This window comes from Panthera pardus, unplaced genomic scaffold, assembly GCF_024362965.1.
Source record: "Panthera pardus isolate Hobbes unplaced genomic scaffold, ASM2436296v1 HiC_scaffold_11, whole genome shotgun sequence".
NCBI classification, from domain to species: domain Eukaryota; kingdom Metazoa; phylum Chordata; class Mammalia; order Carnivora; family Felidae; genus Panthera; species Panthera pardus.
The window spans coordinates 29,163,468-29,181,985 of NW_026526666.1; the positions used below are offsets into that span (position 1 = coordinate 29,163,468).

Sequence of the window (18,518 nt, forward strand, 5' to 3'; positions counted from 1 at the left end):
AAAGCAGAATAATGATGGGGCACCTGGGCGGCTCAATTGGTTAAGCATCTGACTTTAGCTCAGGTCATGATCTCACAGCTCAGTGAGTTCGAGCCTCATTGTGGGCTCTGTGCTGACAGCTCAGAGCCTGGAGCCTGCTTCAGATTCTGTGTTTCCCTCTCTCTCTGCCCCTCCCCTGCTCACACTCTGTCTCTCTGTCTCTCCTTCAAAAAATAAGCATTAAAAATTAAAAAAAAAAAAAGGATGATGATTAACGTACCCACTTCAACTTTTCTTAAGAGAGAGTCCAAACAAAGCATCATAAATCCAGTGAAATTAAATTACCTCTGTATTTGGTTCCTGGTAAAATAAATACTTACATAAGATAAAATCCAATGAAATTAAAATACCTCTGTATTTGGTTCCTGGTAAAATAAATACATAAAATAAAATAAAATAAAATAAAATAAAATAAAATAAAATAAGAATGATGAATGATGTTCTAGAACAGGCAAAAGGACGAAAAACAATCAGAAAAGTAGTGGCTTGGGAGGGGTGGGGGTGGGGGGGGGGTGGGAAATGACCAGGAGGGGTATGAGGAAACCTTCTTAGGTAATGTTAATATTCTATATTTTGATAGAGTTTAGGGTGACACAGGCATATTACTTGTCAAAACTCTGAATGTTCACTTAAGATCTGAACATTTTATTGTATGTACATTTTACGTCAAAAGAAATTAAACTGAAAAATATTTGACACTAGTCAATTATACACACGTTGAAGTATGTAGGGGGAAATGTACTGATTTCTCAAATTTACTTGGAAATGCATCAGAAAATTAGATGGATTAATGGATCAACAGAGGAATGGATAGGTGATAAAACAAGTGTACAAAAATGTTAATGGTAAAATGGTAGAGAGTGACATACTGGTACTCACTTAAATTTATTTCATCTTTGCTATTTGTTTGAAAAAATTCATAATAAAGTACTGGGAAGAAATAGACACACACACAAAAGCAGAATGAATGTTTTTTATGCACAATAATAAAAAGAAGTGCTTTAATTTTAACTAATGTCTTGCCATAATTGGTACTTGCCTAACAATTGTACATAATTTGTTTAAAGTGGACAAGTATATAAGATACAATCTCAGAAGTAAAAGACAAAGCAATCGTACTTTCTAAGAAGGTAGACCTTATAAAATACATAACCAATAGGTTAAAGAACTCAAAAGATTAATTTTAGGCTTTGGGTCTATCACTAAGATATTTTCCTCTTCCCTGGTTGATTTTTAAGGCTATTTATGTGACATTTATCTGACAAAGTTGTTTTTTTTTTTTTTTAACGTTTATTTATTTTTGAGACAGAGAGAGACTGAGCATGAATGGGGGAGGGTCACAGAGAGGGAGACACAGAATCTGAAACAGGCTCCAGGCTCCGAGCTGTCAGCACAGAGCCCGACGCGGGACTTGAACTCACGGACCAAGAGATCATGACCTGAGCCGAAGTCGGCCGCTTAACCAACTGAGCCACCCAGGCGCCCCATGACAAAGTTTTGTATAACTAGCTGGGAATGAATTTCAGAGTAAACTGGGAATCTTGTGATTTAGAGAGGCATTTACTCTCTTTAGTAAAGACAGTTATTCTTTTTATTTTTTTTAATTTTCTTTAATGTTTATTTTTGAGAGAGAGAGAGAGAGACAGAACATGAGTGGGGAAGAGGCAGAGGGAGAGGGAGACACAGAATTTGAAGCAGGCTCCAGGGTCTGAGCTGTCAGCACAGAGTCCCACGTGAGGCTCGAACTCAGGAGCTGTGAGATCATGACCTGAGCCGAAGTTGGATGCTTACTGGACTTAAGAGATACTGTATTTGTTTGCAAATACAAAGTACCACGGGCTGGATGATGGGAAACAACAGAAATATATTCTCCCATAATTCTGGAGGGTTGAAGTCTGAGATCCTGATGTTGGCAGGGACATGCTGCAGGGGAGAATCTATCCATGCCTTTCTCTTAGCTTCTGGTTTGCCAACAATCCTTGGCATTCCTTATCTTGTGGACAGTTCATCTTACATCTCAATTATGTCTGCAAACACCTTATTTCCAAATAAGATGACATTTACAGATATGGGGATAGGGAGGTTAGGACTTGCATATACTTTTTTGGGAATACAATTTAATCCACAACAAATACCAACAATAATAAGTAAAATTATTATTATATTATTTTCATGGATCAAGTCTTGGGCTTCTGCTCATTGCACCCCATTTTTAAAACCCATTAGAAAGGAGCTGAAATGTCCGTGGATTTAAATTTCTGCTTAAAAAAATTTTTTTTACAAGATTGCAAACTTTATGTAAAAAAATTTTTTTTAAAGATTACCAAATTCAGGAGTAGGCTTTTACTTGACACAAATTGGAAAAACTTTTTCTTGCTTTGTGCTGATTATAGATATAGGGGAGGAAAAATAATTTTCTCTGTACCTTCCTGGGTTCCTAGTTGAGACCCTTGTAATGAAAGATTAACAAAAACAGAAGTTTATTAGCGTATATGCCTCATGTATTTATGAAAGATACCCAGGGAAAAATGAGTAACTCTGAAGTGGCTTAGAGTTTAGACTTAAATTTCATCTTAACAAGAAAAGAGGAGGGGGAAACATAGGCCCATTAGGGAAGAATAACTGATTTTTAGGAGAGGTGAATGAGCCCTTGGAAGAACAGATCTGAGGTATGACAGCTTGTGACAAAGGTTGTTAGGGTTTGGTATTGGCTTCTCATCTCCTGTGACAAGGGTCAATCCTCCCTGGTTGATGAAACTCCTGGGGAGGGGATTTGTGACAAGTGAATTCCTATTAGAGGATCTGTCTTTAGGCACATATTAGTTCAGAGAAAACTTTTCCCTGAATTTGCTGTTTCCAAGTACATACAATCAAAATAATCAGTGTACCAAAGGGGTATATTTTAGGGTGGTATATTTTGCTACCCTTCATAGGATAAAGGGGGTAAACCTGAAAGAAAAGTGAAAAATAAGTTTGAATATAGTATACCGACTTATAATAAATGTATATTAAAATTAGCACAAGTGAAAATAATCACATTAACAGATTAAAGAAGGAAAACAACACGATCTTATCAATAGATGCAAAAAAAAAAGCATTTGATATAATTCAATTTCCATTCATATATCAACTCTTAGTAAATAAGGAATAGAAGGTGTTATAGGCTGAATTGTGTAACCCCCTTACCCTGCAAAATTTGTATGTTGATGTCCTAACCCTCAGTACCTCATAATGTGACTGTATTTAGATAGAGCCTTAAAAGAGGTGATTAAGTTAAAATGAATCTGGGGTGCCTGGGTGGCTCAGTCGGTTAAGCGTCCAATTTCAGCTCGGGTCATGATCTCACAGTCCGTGAGTTCGAGCCCTGCGTCGGGCTCTGTCCTAATAGCCTGGAGCCTGCTTTGGATACTGTGTCTCCCTCTCTCTGCCCCTCCCCTGCTCATGCTCTGTCTCTCTCTGTCTCAAAAATAAATAAAAACGTTAAACAACATTTTTTAAGAAGTTAAAATGAGTCTGAAGAGAGCATATTGATGCAAACACTTTCAGAAAGTTTGGCGTTCTTTTCTTTCTTTCTTTTTTTTTTTTTTGTATTTTTTTTAATGTTTGTTTATTTTTGAGAGAGAGAGTGAGAGCATGAGCAGGGAAGGGCCAGAGAGAGAGGAAGACACAGAACTGGAAGCAGGCTCCCGGCTCTGAGCTGTCAGCACAGAGCCTGACGTGGGGCTCAAACCACAAATCATGAGATCATGACCTGAGCCGAAGTCAGACACAACCGACTGAGCCACCTGGGCGCCCCATATTTTCTAAAACTGAAATTTCACATACTCTACAACCCAGCAATTGCACTCTTAGATATATCCCCAAAAGAAACTCCAGCCCATCTACATCAAGAAACATGTAGAGAATGTTCCTAACAGTACAGTTAACAATAGCAGACACCAGGGAATAACTCATCTGCTGACAGGAGTGTGAATGAATAAACTGGCATATATACATACTGGCATATCATACAACAGATTCAGTGAAAAAATATATGTCCCAAAAGCTTATGACATGGTACTCTTTGAAGAAAATAATAAACAACTAAAAAGTACTTTTAGGAAATATTTATCATCTATCTGTTAAAACAAACCTATTAAAAAGAAAAGTAAGGAGGGGGCGCCTGGGTGGCCCAGTTGGTTAAGTGTCCGACTCTTGATTTCGGCTCAGGTCCTGATCTCACGGTTCAAGAAATCGAGCCCCTGTCAGCTCCGTGTTGGGGATGGAGACTACTTAAGATTCTCTCTCTCCCTCTCCCTCTGCCCCACCCCTGTGCACGCTGTCTCTCTCTCTCTCTCTCTCTCTCTCTCTCTCAAAAAGAAAGAAGGGGATGCCTGGGTGGCTCAGTCAGTTGAGCGTCTGAGTTCAGCTCAGGTTATGATCTCACAGTTCGTGGGTTCAGGCACCATGCTGGGCTCTGTGCTGACAGCTCAGAGCCTGGAGCCTGCTTCAGATTCTGTGTCTCCCTCTCTCTCTGCCCCTCTTCCGGTCATACTCTGTCTCTCCCTGTCTCAAAAATAAACATTAAAAAAAAAATTAAAAAAGAAAGAGCGAGAAAAGAAAGGCAATTATGGAGACAAGATTGAGGAGCAGGATTCCCCCTGGAGGGTGAGGTAGGGGATAGGAAGAAAGGTGTGCACAGATAGACAAAGTTAAGTGGTAGGTTTTATTTTGGGGCTGGGTTCATGGATGTTTATTTGCCTTGTTAAAACTAACTAGTTAGTTTATTATTTAATAAAGGATGATCCAATGATGAGAGTATGTCATGAAACAAGGATTATTCTCAATCCAATTCTATGCACCTGACAGTCTTTAAATAAGCAAAAATAGCAAAAATTTAGCTTGTCATCCAAGGCTCTTCAGGTTTTCACCTACTTTTCCAGTTTTATTTCCCATTCATTCATTCATTTAATGTTGCCAAGGACCAGGGAGCAGCCCATAGACAAAGAGAAAGGTCCTCCATTTATAGAATATACCTTCCACAACTAGTACATTAAACATTTAGTGCTCTGTCAAAGTCCTTACTCTCTTCTTTATGTTTAAGATATTTGCCATACACATTCTCTCCTCACCATCAGACTCAGAGCAAGACCTAATGTGACCCAATGTCCCTTTCATTTTTTGCATCTCTTGTAGTGACTAACACTGTCTGCTTGGCATGAGTTCAACATTGTTTAATGAATGAAGATAATGGAAGTGGAGAAGTGAAAAGAAAAGAGAGAGGAAAGTGCACCCAAGTTAGCCTTGATTCTTGTCCTTCTCTGGGACGAATAAGATTTGGCTCTCAGCTCACTTTCCTCCTATAAAAAAAAAGAAATTTTTTTTATATTAGAGAGAGCGTGCGTGCATGAATGGGGGAGGGGCAGAGAGATGGGGAGACATAATCCAAAGCAGTCTCCGGGCTCTGAGCTGTCAGCAGAGAGCCCAATGTGGGGCTTGAACTCATGCACCCTGAGATCATGACCTGAGCCAAAGTCGGTCGGTCAACAGACTGAGCCACCCAGGCACCCGAAATATCTGTTTTTTAAAGTTTATTTATTTTGAGAGAGAGAGCAGTGCACAAGTGGGGTGGGGGCAGAAGGAGAGGGAAAGAGAGAATCCCAAGCAAGCTCCACACTGTCTGCATGGAGCTGGCCGAGAGACTCGATCTCATTAACCATAAGATCGTGACCTGAGCTAAAATTGAGTCAGACGCTTAACTGACTGAGCCCCCCAGGCACCCTTATAAGTGTTAAATATCTTATGTAACTGATTGAATACTGTACTAAAAGTGAAAGCCCGGATAGTTGTATGGGTACAGTGTAGTTGTAGGTGTATTGGCTTTGTACCCTTGTGATTGTGTGGCTGAGTGGGAGCTTCGGCTCCCTGCCCAGCATCACGAGAGAGCATTGTACTGCATATCGATAGCCTGGGAAAAGATCACAATTCAAAATTCAAAGTGTGCTTTCTACTGGATGCATATCACCTTTACACCATTGAAAAACTGTAAATCAAACCATTGTAAGTAGAGTATCATCTCTCTATTGCGAAATGATCACCACAATAAGTCTAGTTAACAACCGTTACCATACATAGACACAGATTTTTTTTTTCTTGTGATGAGTTTCTTCCAGTTCTAAAATTTTGTGAGTCTCTAATTCCAGGCACAGCTTCTTGACTTTTTTGGGTTCTGTCCTAGACCCAGGCCACCTCTCCTAGACCCTGCCCCCACCGTGTTCCCTGCCTCAGTTCCTGCAGCTCACAAAGCCCTTTCTCCCATGAACTGTGGCCTTGGCACCAGCTCCCCTTCAGCATTTATACATTGCTTTGTGTTGTCTTTTATGTGCATGCCTTTTATCTCCTTAGATGTCTTCTGAGTGCTTTTAAGGTTAGGGTCCTGTCTTGTGTGATCCAAACTGAACTTGCCAGGTCACCTACCTTTAGTGGACATTCAGTAAATATTTACTTTCTGCGTTGAAGAGTGTCTTCAGCATTTATGCACAATTGTTACCAAAGTTTGGTTTTTTTTTTGTTTTTTTTTTTTGAGGCAATCATGAGTAAAAATAACTCTGGCTTTCCTGACTTCACTTATTTCAGTGTAAAGATGTTATGCATTCTTCTTGTATCACCCTCCCTGTGAGTTCCCTTAAAAGAGCTGCTTGTATAAACGTTTTGAGAAATTTATGTTCTTACGGGAACCGTTTCTCCCCAAACATTCCATTAAACTTGTCTGTCAGGTTATTTGGTATTTTATTTTGTTTGTCAGAGGGTTACTCAGAATGATTAGGTCATTCCACTACTCATAACCCTCCAATGCCTTCCTATTGGACTCAGGGATGCCAATGCCAAATGTGACTTTCTAACCATGGCCTCTACCAACCTGGCATCCCTACCACCCCCTTATTCTCTGCTCCACTGGCCTTGCTGTTCTTCAGTCATGTCAAACTTACACCATTTTCAGGATTTTGTACCTTCTGTTCCCTCGGAGTCAAATACTCTTGCGTCCCAAATTTTAGCATTTTTCTCCTTCACTTCCTTTAGGTTTCCTTTTTTTTTTTTTATGTTTATTTTATTTATTTTGAGAGTGTGAGCACGAGCAGGGGAGGAGCAGAGAGAGAGAGAGAGAATCCCAAGCAGGCTCCATGCTGTCAGCGCAGAGCCTGAAGCCAGACTGGATCCCGTGAACCATGAGATCATGACCAGAGTCAAAATCAAGAGTTGAACACTTAATCGACTGAGCCACCCAGGTGCCCCCACTCACTTTAGGTTTCCTGAAGAAAACCTGAGAGGCTTTTCCTGATAATGGTATCTGAAGTGGAACGTGTACTGCCTTGCCAGTCACTCTCTATTCCCCCTATTCTGTTTCTTCTCAGACAACTCGTTATCAACTAACATATTTTATATTTATCCGTTGATTGCCTCTGCCACTATGATGTAAGCTCGCTTAAAAGCAGGAACTTTGTTTCATTGCCTGCTGTAGCCCTGGCACAAGGCAGCACCTGATAACTACTCTCATGTTAAATGATTATATGCTGGGGTAAAAAAACCCAGATCTGACATGGAAGAAAATGTGGTGTTAGGCAGGTTATAAATTTTAGTTCAAATAGATTACTGTTTTGTAATTATGTTTCTGATGATTATTTTTTCTGCTCCATCGGTGATACAACATAGAGTCAGAAAAAGTTGATGGGAGATTTGATAAGTTGAGTGGATTGGGTCAAAGTTTCTAAAAATATTAACAAGGTTTATATCTTTAATTTGATCTTAATACCAGGAGCAAAATTAAAAATAACTTCATGTGGCCACTAGGTGGCAGGATATGCGTATATACTTTGCAAATGGAGGCTTTTTTTTTTTTTTCCCCCTCAGGTTCACCTTTTGGGAGCAGTAATATTAATTAATTATTTGAGGAATACTTTATAGTAGGCAAAATACTTTCACAAACAATATCTCATGATGCCCCTGTGAAGTAGGCACGACAGATATTTTTCTGTTTAGTATTTATTTATTTATTTTTAATTTTTAATATTTATTTTTGAGAGAGAGAGAGAGAGGGAGAGGGTGAGCAGGGGCGGGGCAGAGAGAGGGAGACACAGAATCCAAAGCAGGCTTCAGGCTCTGAGCTGTCAGCACAGAGCCGGATGTGGAGCTCAAACTCACAAACTGAGATCATGACGTGAGCCGGTCAGACACTTAACCGACTGAGCTGCTCAGGTGCCGCTCTGTTTATTTTTAATCTGTTTTCTTTTTCAAGCAGGGAAACTGAGGCTCGAGTTTAAGGGATTTATCCAAGTAAAGAAGCTAAAACTGGAGCTAGAACTAGAACCCATGTCCTGGGCCTTGTAGTCCAGGCCTCTTTCCACAGTTTCACTCAAATTGAGGGAAATGACCTTCCTGGAAATTGGCTAGTCAGTCTAAATTTCCCATGGTGAAAGAGTCTGAAAATATAAATCCATTTTAGCTTTTAAAAAGGAAACAAACCAGGGGCTCAGCTGGTGGAGCATGTGACTCTTTGTCTCGGGGTTGTGAGCACAAGCCCCGTGTGGGGTGTAGAGATTACTTAAAAATAAAATCTTAAAAAAAAAAAAAAAGTAAACAAACCATAAATGCTTTCCAACCTCCCCTTTTGGCTTGGGATTGATCCTGAAATGCATCTTTTTGCATCTTCCCAAACTTCAAAGTATGTTCAGGGGGAAAAATAGTTTGAGTTATGAAGCTTACACACTATGTCTGCAGACAGAGTCAGTGGGTAGCAGGGTGCCTAGTCACATGACTTCTTGTGCCTGACTCTTGGAAGTTTCTGTCTCTTAAATGGCTGAGTGCTTTCGGGTGTGTTTTCTGTGAAGAGCTGGCGTGTGCGATTCACATTAGTATTAATGAGAACCGCACATGCACTGAGCCCTGGATGGATCTGGAAGACCACTCGAGTGGAATAGCAGAAGCTATCACTTCAATTCATCCAATGATTGTTCTTAAGTTTTCTAAGGTGCTAAGTTTTCTGTCGGTATATTTTTAGCTTACATTTTTATTGGCAGAAACGTGATTTGACAATGTTCATTAATTGTACCTTGCTGCAGTGTGGTGTGGCATATTACAGACAATTTAGGCTAGGAGGCTCAAGTGTTGGGTGTGATCCTTGTTTACCTGCTCACTTGGTTGTGAGACCTTCAGCAAGTGATTCAGCCCCCCTGAACTTCACTGAACTTTCACTTGTGTGAAAAATAATATAATAATACCTGCCTCACAGAGTTGGTACGGAGGTGAAATAAGATGATTATGGAAAGGTTTATAAACTAAAATCCCTGTAGGGGCGCTTGGCTGGATCAGTCAGCGGAGCATGCAATTCTTGATCTCAAGGTTTTAAGTTCGAGCCTTGTGTTGGGTGTAGAGATTACTTAAAAATAATAAGATCTTTGGGGCCGCCTGGCTCAGTCAGTTAAGTATCTGACTCTTGATTTCGGCTCAGGTCATGGTCTCACAGTTCCTGAGATTGAGCCCCGTGTCAGGCTGTGTGCTGACAGCATGGAGCCTGCTTGGGATTCTCTTCCCCTCTCTTTGCCCATCCCCTACTTGAATGCACTCTCTCTCTCTCAAAAATAAATAAAGAAACATTTAAAAATAAATAAATAAAATCTTAAATTATAAAATCTCTGTATGTAAGGTGACTGTTATTATCACAGAGTCATGGGAAAGCTTGTTTTTTTTTTAAGTTGGAGGTCCTGGGCTTTGTCATTACCTGCTGTTGACCTTGGGTTACTTTATTTAAATCGCCAAGCCTTCATTTTCTTGCTGGAAAAAAAAAAAAAATGAAGTAACCAGCAACTCATTTAGTGAGGGCTTTCTCAGTTCCTGGCACTCTTCTGAGTTCCTTATATAATAACTAAATCTCTATAGCCACTTCTGAAGCAAATTTGTTAAATAAATTGATTGATTATTAAAATTTTGTCATTTTAGGGCTAAAGGAGGCTTTACATAGTATGGTCTAACCCCTTATTTTACACATAAAGAAAATAAACTGAGAGGTGAGGTAAAGTGCCCCGGGTCACATGGCTACTTGTGGACAGAACTGAGACTAGAAAATAGTCCCAGCTGGTTTCTGGGGCATTGCATTGTCTCAGTTCCTATAATGTCGATTCAAAGAAGCATAAAACAGAGAGTTACTCTTATACCTTTTAGTCCAGTTGGAGGCAAAGGTGAGAATCACTTAGAACAGTTTGTGCCACAAAGTAGCCAGAAGAAAACAGAGGTGGGAGAGAATAACATAGGTGGAGGTGATGTCAAGAGGGCTTCCTGGAGGGGGAGAGATTTCAAATGGTCTAGAAAAACAACGAAGATGTAGTAAGCAAAAGGAGGGAGTAGACATTCCTGAAGGAGAAAATGGCATGAATCAAAGTGGGAAGATAAGACAGAATCTGTAGAAGCTGGGGCTTCCCACTGAGAGTGGCCCATGAGCAGCATAAGTGGTAGGTGGTGACTAGAGGCCAGGGACCTGGAATGCCAGGCAAGTTTTGTTCTTAGTTCTATAAGCAACGGGAACCATTAATTAATCAGCTCAATCATTTGTTTAACAAATTACGTATTGGGCGTCCACCACGTATTTAGCCAATCACTGGATATATAGTGCTGAATAGGAAGGGCTTGGTTCCTACCTCTGAGGGGTGCAGTGCCAAGAGATGGCGACTAAACTGGTAAATGAACTCCAAGTGGAGAAATGCTAAGGGGTCATGGATAGGGTGCTGTGTTAGAGGGTAGCCGAGAGCACCCTACGCAGGGCAGCCAGAGGCAGCCTCTCTGGCCAGTTAGAAGGAGGCCCACATGGCTGGGCCTGTTCGCAGGAGAGACTGGTGGATGGCTGGGTATGGGAGCAGGCACTGGATAATGCCACATTTTGTACTAAGTGCAAAGGGAGTTCTAAGTGCTTTGGAAGTTTCTAAGCATGTGAGTGATATGGTCTGATTTATATATTTAAAAAGCTGCTCTATAGGGAATGAACTCTGGAGGAGGGGGCCAAGAGTAGAAGAAGCCAGAGACCAGTGCTGCTAGGCAGCCATTGCAGAAATTCTCAAGAGACACAAAGTACCTTTAGTGGGGGTCATGGCAATAAAGCAGTGGAGCATAGCATCTTCATAGCAATGAGGAGAGATGGCTGAGAGATAAAAATTGAAGATGCATTCTCCAGGACTTATGGATGAATTGGCTGTGAGGGGTAATGGAGAATGTATTGGATTGAGTGGTGGCCCCCCAAAAGATATATGGCCCCCCTCAGATTCCTCCCATCTCTGCCATAGCCTGGAAACTCACTGTCAGACTTCCTTCCCTCTCCCCCTGGTGTACTGCTGATGGAATCTAAGCTGGCAGACTCTTTTCCAGAATGAGAAGAAAAGTGGAAGAAACCCCAGTGACACAGCAGATGGCTTTACTCTATGATGAGAGAAAATCTATTGCATGGAATTTGCAGCATTTTAAGGGATGAAGTTTCTACTTTCTCCAAGGTGATGGTTACATTTACTGGCCAGTTGATATTACCTTCTCTTGTCTCCGCTGCTCCCGTCCTCAGTTTAGCAGCAGGCCCCCTGTGATTCTCCTACAGCAGAAACACTACGAGAGAGCCCCACACCTAGCCCCACTGTCCCAGACCCTCCTGCGAGCTCTGCTGCCAGAGTGAGGATTTCAGCATGCAAGCACACTTCTCACCCTTCAGTGTCCTTGGAGAAAAAACCATAAAGCTTTCCTTGATCTAACAACTGCCTGTGTTTCTGAGTTCATCTCCTCTTCCATCCCTATCAGCTTTGCATGTGAGATGCGGTTGCACTGACATTTCTCCAGCTCCCCGGGCACCCTCCTCACTGCTCCCTGAGTCTGGAATACTTTCTTTTCCCCCATATTCTCACTTTTTAGGGAAGCTAATAATACACCCACTTTATTAGGGAAGCTATCCTGACATCTCTCTCTTCCCACTACATCAAATCCCCTATTTTCAGCCTTATGGCGCTGTATACTGTTTCTGCCTAGTCCTTATGATAGTTGTGTGTAGATACGTTTAGGGTGTCTGTGTGTGTGTGTGTGTGTGTGTGTGTGTGTGTGTAGTGTACATATATGAATATAGTGTACATATAGTTACTTATCAGTGTCCACTTATGAACATCAGTTCCCACACCCAACAGAAGAAGACACATTCTACATTCTTTCAGGCCCCAGGAGAAATGGTGTTGCTTTTGTGATATGCCTGTCAGCATACAGAGCCAACCCTCACCCGACACTCACACCTTAATCATATGCATGGTTATTTGGCAGTGTGTTTGGCTTCCCTAGAAGAATAAAGATGATAAACAAACTCAGTTACTTCAAATAAAAAGGAGAACACGGGGGCAAAACTTGATAGAATTACCAAAAAACATTAATCTAGGAGAAGAGTCAGTAACATGTCTCAAACATAGTTCTTTTGAATATTAAGTCTCCAAATAAATGACTCTAGTCTTCAGAGTGATGAAAATATGGTGTACATCTGTACATTTGTTTTCTCATGGCTTGTGTTTAATTATCCACAAAGAAAAATAATTCACAAAATATTTCATGTTCTTCTCTTTTAACTGCCAAAATAGGAACTTCTGAGGCTGACAGAATTGGTTGCGATCCCTTTGAAAGTTTTATTAATGTAGACAGAGTATGTTTTTAATCTTTTGTATTTTGATGACGAAAATGTATTTTCTATGATTCGTTCATGCTTGCTTCTACCATATTTTAAGTAAACAAGGAGTCAGCAGTTTTGCTTTGTAAAACATATTGGGCTTTTTTTTAATGCAGAGCTAAGATGATTAATGAACAAACTAAATATTAAATCAGACGACTCTACTTTGTCTAGGACGGAAAGGAAGTCTTCAGATTCTTTGAGAGATTAGTATCTACATTCATTTAATATAAACATCAGAGACATTCCACTGTGAGCATATTTCTTTCCTCTAAAAAATAATGCTGTATGGATGCTGTGTTTTCTGGGTATTTGTAGATGTAGAAATATAAATAAATGAAAGTGCTTACTTTTTGGTTTCAATTGATATTTTGGGTGGGCAGTTGAAATTTAAAGCAACAAGTGTTTTTAGTAGAGTACGAAACATATTAGTACTCTTAAACTAGTACTATTAGTTTTAAATATATAAGTGTGCATGAGAAAATATTGAATACTGCAGCTAATCTTTTGTCATAATTGTCGTTGTTATTCATATTTTTCAAAGCTTCATTCCAGTTTCACAGATCTCATTGTTTGGGGTGTGTTCGAAGTGTTTGGAGCATAAACAGCTGGCTGCTTATCAGTAGATGCCTGAACAGAAAAACAAGATGTCTTCTCTTTGAGATGAATCTGTAAAAAGAGTTTATCTCAAACAAAATAGAATTTTGGGGTTAACAGTCTCAAAATTGACTTATAGTTTTACTGCAATGCCCAAACAAGAAGGTGCTTTAGCAAAAATAGAGGTCAAAACATTTTATTGAAATAAGGTAATCTCTTTTTTTTAATAAAAAAGTTTATTTTTTAATTAGTGATTTTGACCTTGTAGAGTTAAAGCCTCAGATCCTCATTTTTTTTCTTGTTATTGTTAAAATTGCACTATAATCTATACGAAACAAACAAAAAAACCCTAGTACTTGACTGGATCCTGCTTGTGTTACCAGATTTTACAGAGACGTGAACCCTCTTGCCTAACATATCTATCATTTAAGGGTTGAAAAGAATGCTTAGTAATGGGAAGTTGCCCAACAACTTGTAAACATCAGGTGATCTGAGATAGGAGCCCTGACTGCATATCATAAAGAACCGTTTTCCATCATCCTTTTGTTCACTAATTGAGCAAGTATTATAGGGCTTCCCACATACCAAGCACAGTTCAACATGTTGAGGACACAGAAGTGAGCTAAAGAGATGGTTTTGGGTAGCTTTTATGTTGGTAGGTGGAAGTGAAATGATTAACATTTAACCACATCTTAATCTAAGTATAAATAACATGCTATCAAAATGCTCTTGAGATCATTATAGATTGAGTCCAAGAACACCTATAGAATAAATATATCATGATATATTATTTTTCTTGATTTTAAAAAAGTATGAAAGTTCATCACATTAGCTCATAGTTTACTATATACAAGTGATTGCTTTCTCTATGATTAAATCTATATACATCTCCATAGAAAATTCTGCTTTTCTCTGTAGGAGAGCCAAAAAGTTTAAGATTACTCAGCTAGCTAGTGGCAGAGCTGGTAACAGATTTTGCTGTTTTATTTGCTATCCCTTGATCTAATTAGTCACTTTATCTTCAATTTAGAACCTTGCCAGAGCGATCTGTTCTGGATTGGAGAGTGAGAACTGACATTTATAAAGTATTTGCTATGAGCCAGTACTTGACATATATGGAGAGGCAGGTCTTATCAGACATAATTCACAAAAAAGACTTTTCTGAACAGATAAATAAACAATAAGTAACAAGACTAAAGTTTGGACATAGTTCCTCAGCTTTCCTCTGTGCCAGGCTACAGCGGAGTGAAAACCATACATCTCTTTACATTTAGATTGCCTTTTGAATCCAAAGTAGGGATAATAATCAACATTTAAATTCATGTCTGACAACAAGTTCTAATGATAATTGACATGTAATAGCACTTATTGTGCTGGGTACTTTACATGGAGTGTGTCATTTCATCTTCACGGCAATAATTACTAACCCCCAATTATGGCTGAGGAAACTGAGCTTCAGAGAGATTCAGTGGCCTGTGGTCACAGAATTAGCAGAGCCAGGACTCAAACTTGACATTGTTGTTGGGCTAGAGCCCAGACTTCTAACCTATTTTTTCAATGAATGTCACCAAAAGGAAGTGGTGAGGGGGAGGGGCAAATGAGGGAACACTGCTTAATCTAGGACAACATCCCACATGATCAGAGAACCTCTTCCCTAGTAGCCAGGTCCCTAGTAGGATGCACACCGAAGTGGGCTGTCCCTCTCTTTCCCCTTGGATTCACTGATCTAACTCAAGGGGACCTAAAGGAAGGAAACTTTGGGGTACCGGTAGCTCTGTTGGTTGAGCGTCTGACTCTTGCTTTGGGCTCAGGTCGTGATCCATCCCAAGGTCACAGCATCGAGCCCCAAGTGGGCTCTGCACTGCGCATGGAGCCTTCTTGGGATTCTCTCTCTCCCTCTGCCCCTCTCCTGCTTGTGCTCTCTCTCTCTCTTAAAAAAATAATATCCCTTAAAGAAAGAAAGAAACAAAAAAGAAAGGAAACTTCAGCTGGAGACTTGCTGACTTGCTGTTGTAAGTTGGGGCAGATGGGGTGAAGGTCTGCAGTGGGTTTACCTGGAAGGTAACAGAAAGCAGTAGTTCTCTGCTTGAGCCATGAGCATTTCCTGAAGGCGCCAGTGAAAGAACAGAATGGTTTCCTCATACTCATTCAGCAAAATAGGGGTTGGCAGCATAAATGCTGGCTAAAAATGCGTGTTGGGAACAGTATCTTCCCTTTTTTTGGAACTTTTTGGGGCTTTTAGTCATTCACTTAAGGAATGCTATCTGAACACCTAGGCATAAGTGGCTGTATGCTAGACAAAGTGGCGGACCCGAAGGCATACTTTAAGGGACATATGTAAGTGAAAAGAAGGAGCTACAACAGAGTGAATCTTAATCCAAATCTAAATGGATTGAAAAATCTGAATAAAAAATGAAAGAGTTTACAATGAAATTAGAATGTTAAGGAAAGAAACTCCATAATTCAAACACAGATCTAACATGGAATTATACAGAGTAGAATAAATATCTGTCTTAATTGTATTGAGTGAATAAGCTGTCCAGTCTACCTTTCACATTTGGTTGTATAGACATCATGACTAAAGGCTGGTGGTGTTACACTATACCCTATTTAGGTAAATTGAAATGGTACAGATAAGGTACCAAAACTGTCAGGATAGAAGTTAGGAAATAGTTTTTTTTTTTAAGTTTTTATTTATTTTTGAGAGAGAGCACAAGAAGGGGAGGGGCAGAGAGAGAAAGACACATAGAATCCGAAGCAGGCTCCAGTCTCTGATCTCTCAGCAGAGTCCAACGCGGGGCTCAAACTCACGAGCCATGAGATCATGACCTGAGCCAAAGTCAGATGTTTAACCGACTAAGCCACCCAGGCATTCCTAACTTAGTAAGTATTTTGAGAATAGTTGAGGAAAAATTAGATTTTCATAAAGTGATATTAGTAACTTACCATGTATGATAGGGTGTACAGTGTCCATTGACCTTCAAAAGGTCTCTGGAGATAAACCAAAAAAAAAAAAAAAAAAAAAGAAAAGAAAAGAAAAGAAAAGTCTTGATGTTCAGCTTATGAGTTGCAAAAGCTTCCTCATTGCGATATTTCATTTCTGGGATGCTAGTTTATTACATATTAATTAGTAAGTTGATGTTTGGATGTGATACCTTCCATATGGGATTTTTAATGTAATATGTTGGTGATTTAGGGAGACACTGTGCACTAGATTGATAATAAGGCATCAAATTTTGGGTGTGTCACTCTTGGGAGGGTGTCTTCAGATGGCTCATCTCATTCTTTTTCATGTTTCCATTGCAAAGGGTGGCTGTTTTTTCAAACCTCTTCCCCATATTCTGTGACTATTCCCTATTTGGATTGTATCAGAGAGTTTATATATATATAGCATGGATTTCTTTTTGATTTTTAGAAAAGTTGTATTATGGGGCTTATGTAAATATTTTCCTTTTTTCCTCCCTGATCATAAACTTGCCCTCACTCCTGGATTTGGAATGTAACCAAGCTGAAAGATGAGATCATGTTTGTAGAGCAGAGTGAGGTCTCAGCAAGAATCTTCTAATTTGAAAGGCATCAGTATTTTATGAACTTGCTTACTGAAATGCTGGGGAATGAAATCAGGAGTTTAAAAGTTATTTTCATCAATGGGGCTAAACGAAGAAAATAGAGTTTTCCTTTTTGCACTTTGCATTCACAGTAACTTATTTTCCCTTGCAAAAAGAATTGTACTGTTTCACTTAGAAAAATGGACTCAACAGTCATCTGCTAATGCAAGTAATGCTAATGTCTTCTTTTTGTTTTATTTTTGGTATTATGTAAATCGGTTATAGAATGGTAACTCTTTTGTTCTTATTTTGAAGTTCGCAAAATTTTAGACTATTATTTATTAATATCCCAATGTCCTTTTTTTATATGGAGGCATATTTCCTTTGTTTCTATTTCATTAATTGTATGTGATTATTATTTATTAATAGTATTATTTGCTTTTGCAATATGGAAAAATAATTTCCTTTTTTTCCATGTAATCACACACATACTATACTGCTTAGGATACAGAACACATGAGGATAACAAGTTCTTTTTTTTTTTTTTTTTTTGCAGATGTTTACCACATGTGGAGCTTAGCATGAAGCTAAGTCATGAGTCAAGCATGTCCCATCCCAATGCCCTTTGAAACATTTTTATGTGGTTCCATGAAATAGTGTATATTTTAATAGATGCCGTGATGGCCTTGCTCAGGTCCTTGTTTTCAGACAATCCAATTCAGACTATCTGCTGTGGGTATCTCTTGCTTTACCATCCTCCTTTGTCAGGAATCAGATCTTGATTTTCTTTTGGGAATCTCCTCTCCCCAGGCCATGTGGTCCCAGTCAGATGACCGCAGTGCCCCACCTACTCTGAACTAATAAGAATCTTCTCTAAGATTTGTTTCTCTCCGATCTATAGCTGCCAGGAGAGAGAGGAGCTCCTTTTACTCTGTGCTGTCAAGCTGAAAGAACCACATAAGCCTGCAGCTTATGGTCCTAACCCCAGGCTTCATGGAAGAAGCTCTCTGCAGAATGATGCCAACACACGGAGGGAGCCAGAGCTCTGGCAACATTTACCACCATCTGAAGCTAAACCAACCCTTCAACTTTCCAGTTGCTGGAGCCAATACATTCCCTTTTTCTTAAGCTAATTTGAGTGTCATTTCTATCACTTTCAACCAAAAGAGCTTTGAATATTGCTTTCCATCTAGAGGTGAGAATGATCAACTCAGTACAAGCAAAAGTAACTCGTCAACAGTTGTGAGTAATAGAAAATCTTATCAAAATTTCTTTTGGAAAAGTATTAAGTTTTTGTTGGTTTGGAATACTAAATTTAGAAAGCTCAAATAACTAACATTTTCCTGTACCCTAGAGACAAGTGTTAAGTAAACTGACCCTAAGGATTATTCAAATATGTAATTCTAAGTTATGTCAGAGTGTCATTACAGATTCAGCTTAATCACCTATATCTTCAGCCTTAATAGGATTATTCTATAGGAATTGATGCCAAGAGAAATGATCGGAAGGCTCTGTGCTAATAACAGTTACAATGTATTGGCACATTCTATGTGCCAGGAAGTGTGCAAAGCCTGTCATTGTTTTACATTTAATTCTCACAGAAATTCTAAAAGGTAGATGTTATTATT

The 18,518-nt window shown here is 39.4% G+C and overlaps 1 long non-coding RNA gene across 1 annotated transcript in view; it reads left to right on the plus strand.

The window, feature by feature from the left end:
- Positions 1-18,023, plus strand: part of LOC109246272 (uncharacterized) — a 33,803-nt gene extending 15,780 nt beyond the window's left edge. The window contains exon 2 of the long non-coding RNA XR_002071287.2: positions 17,792-18,023. This is a non-coding gene — a long non-coding RNA (uncharacterized LOC109246272). The remainder of the gene's footprint in view (positions 1-17,791) is intronic.
- Positions 18,024-18,518: the final 495 nt, after the last annotated feature.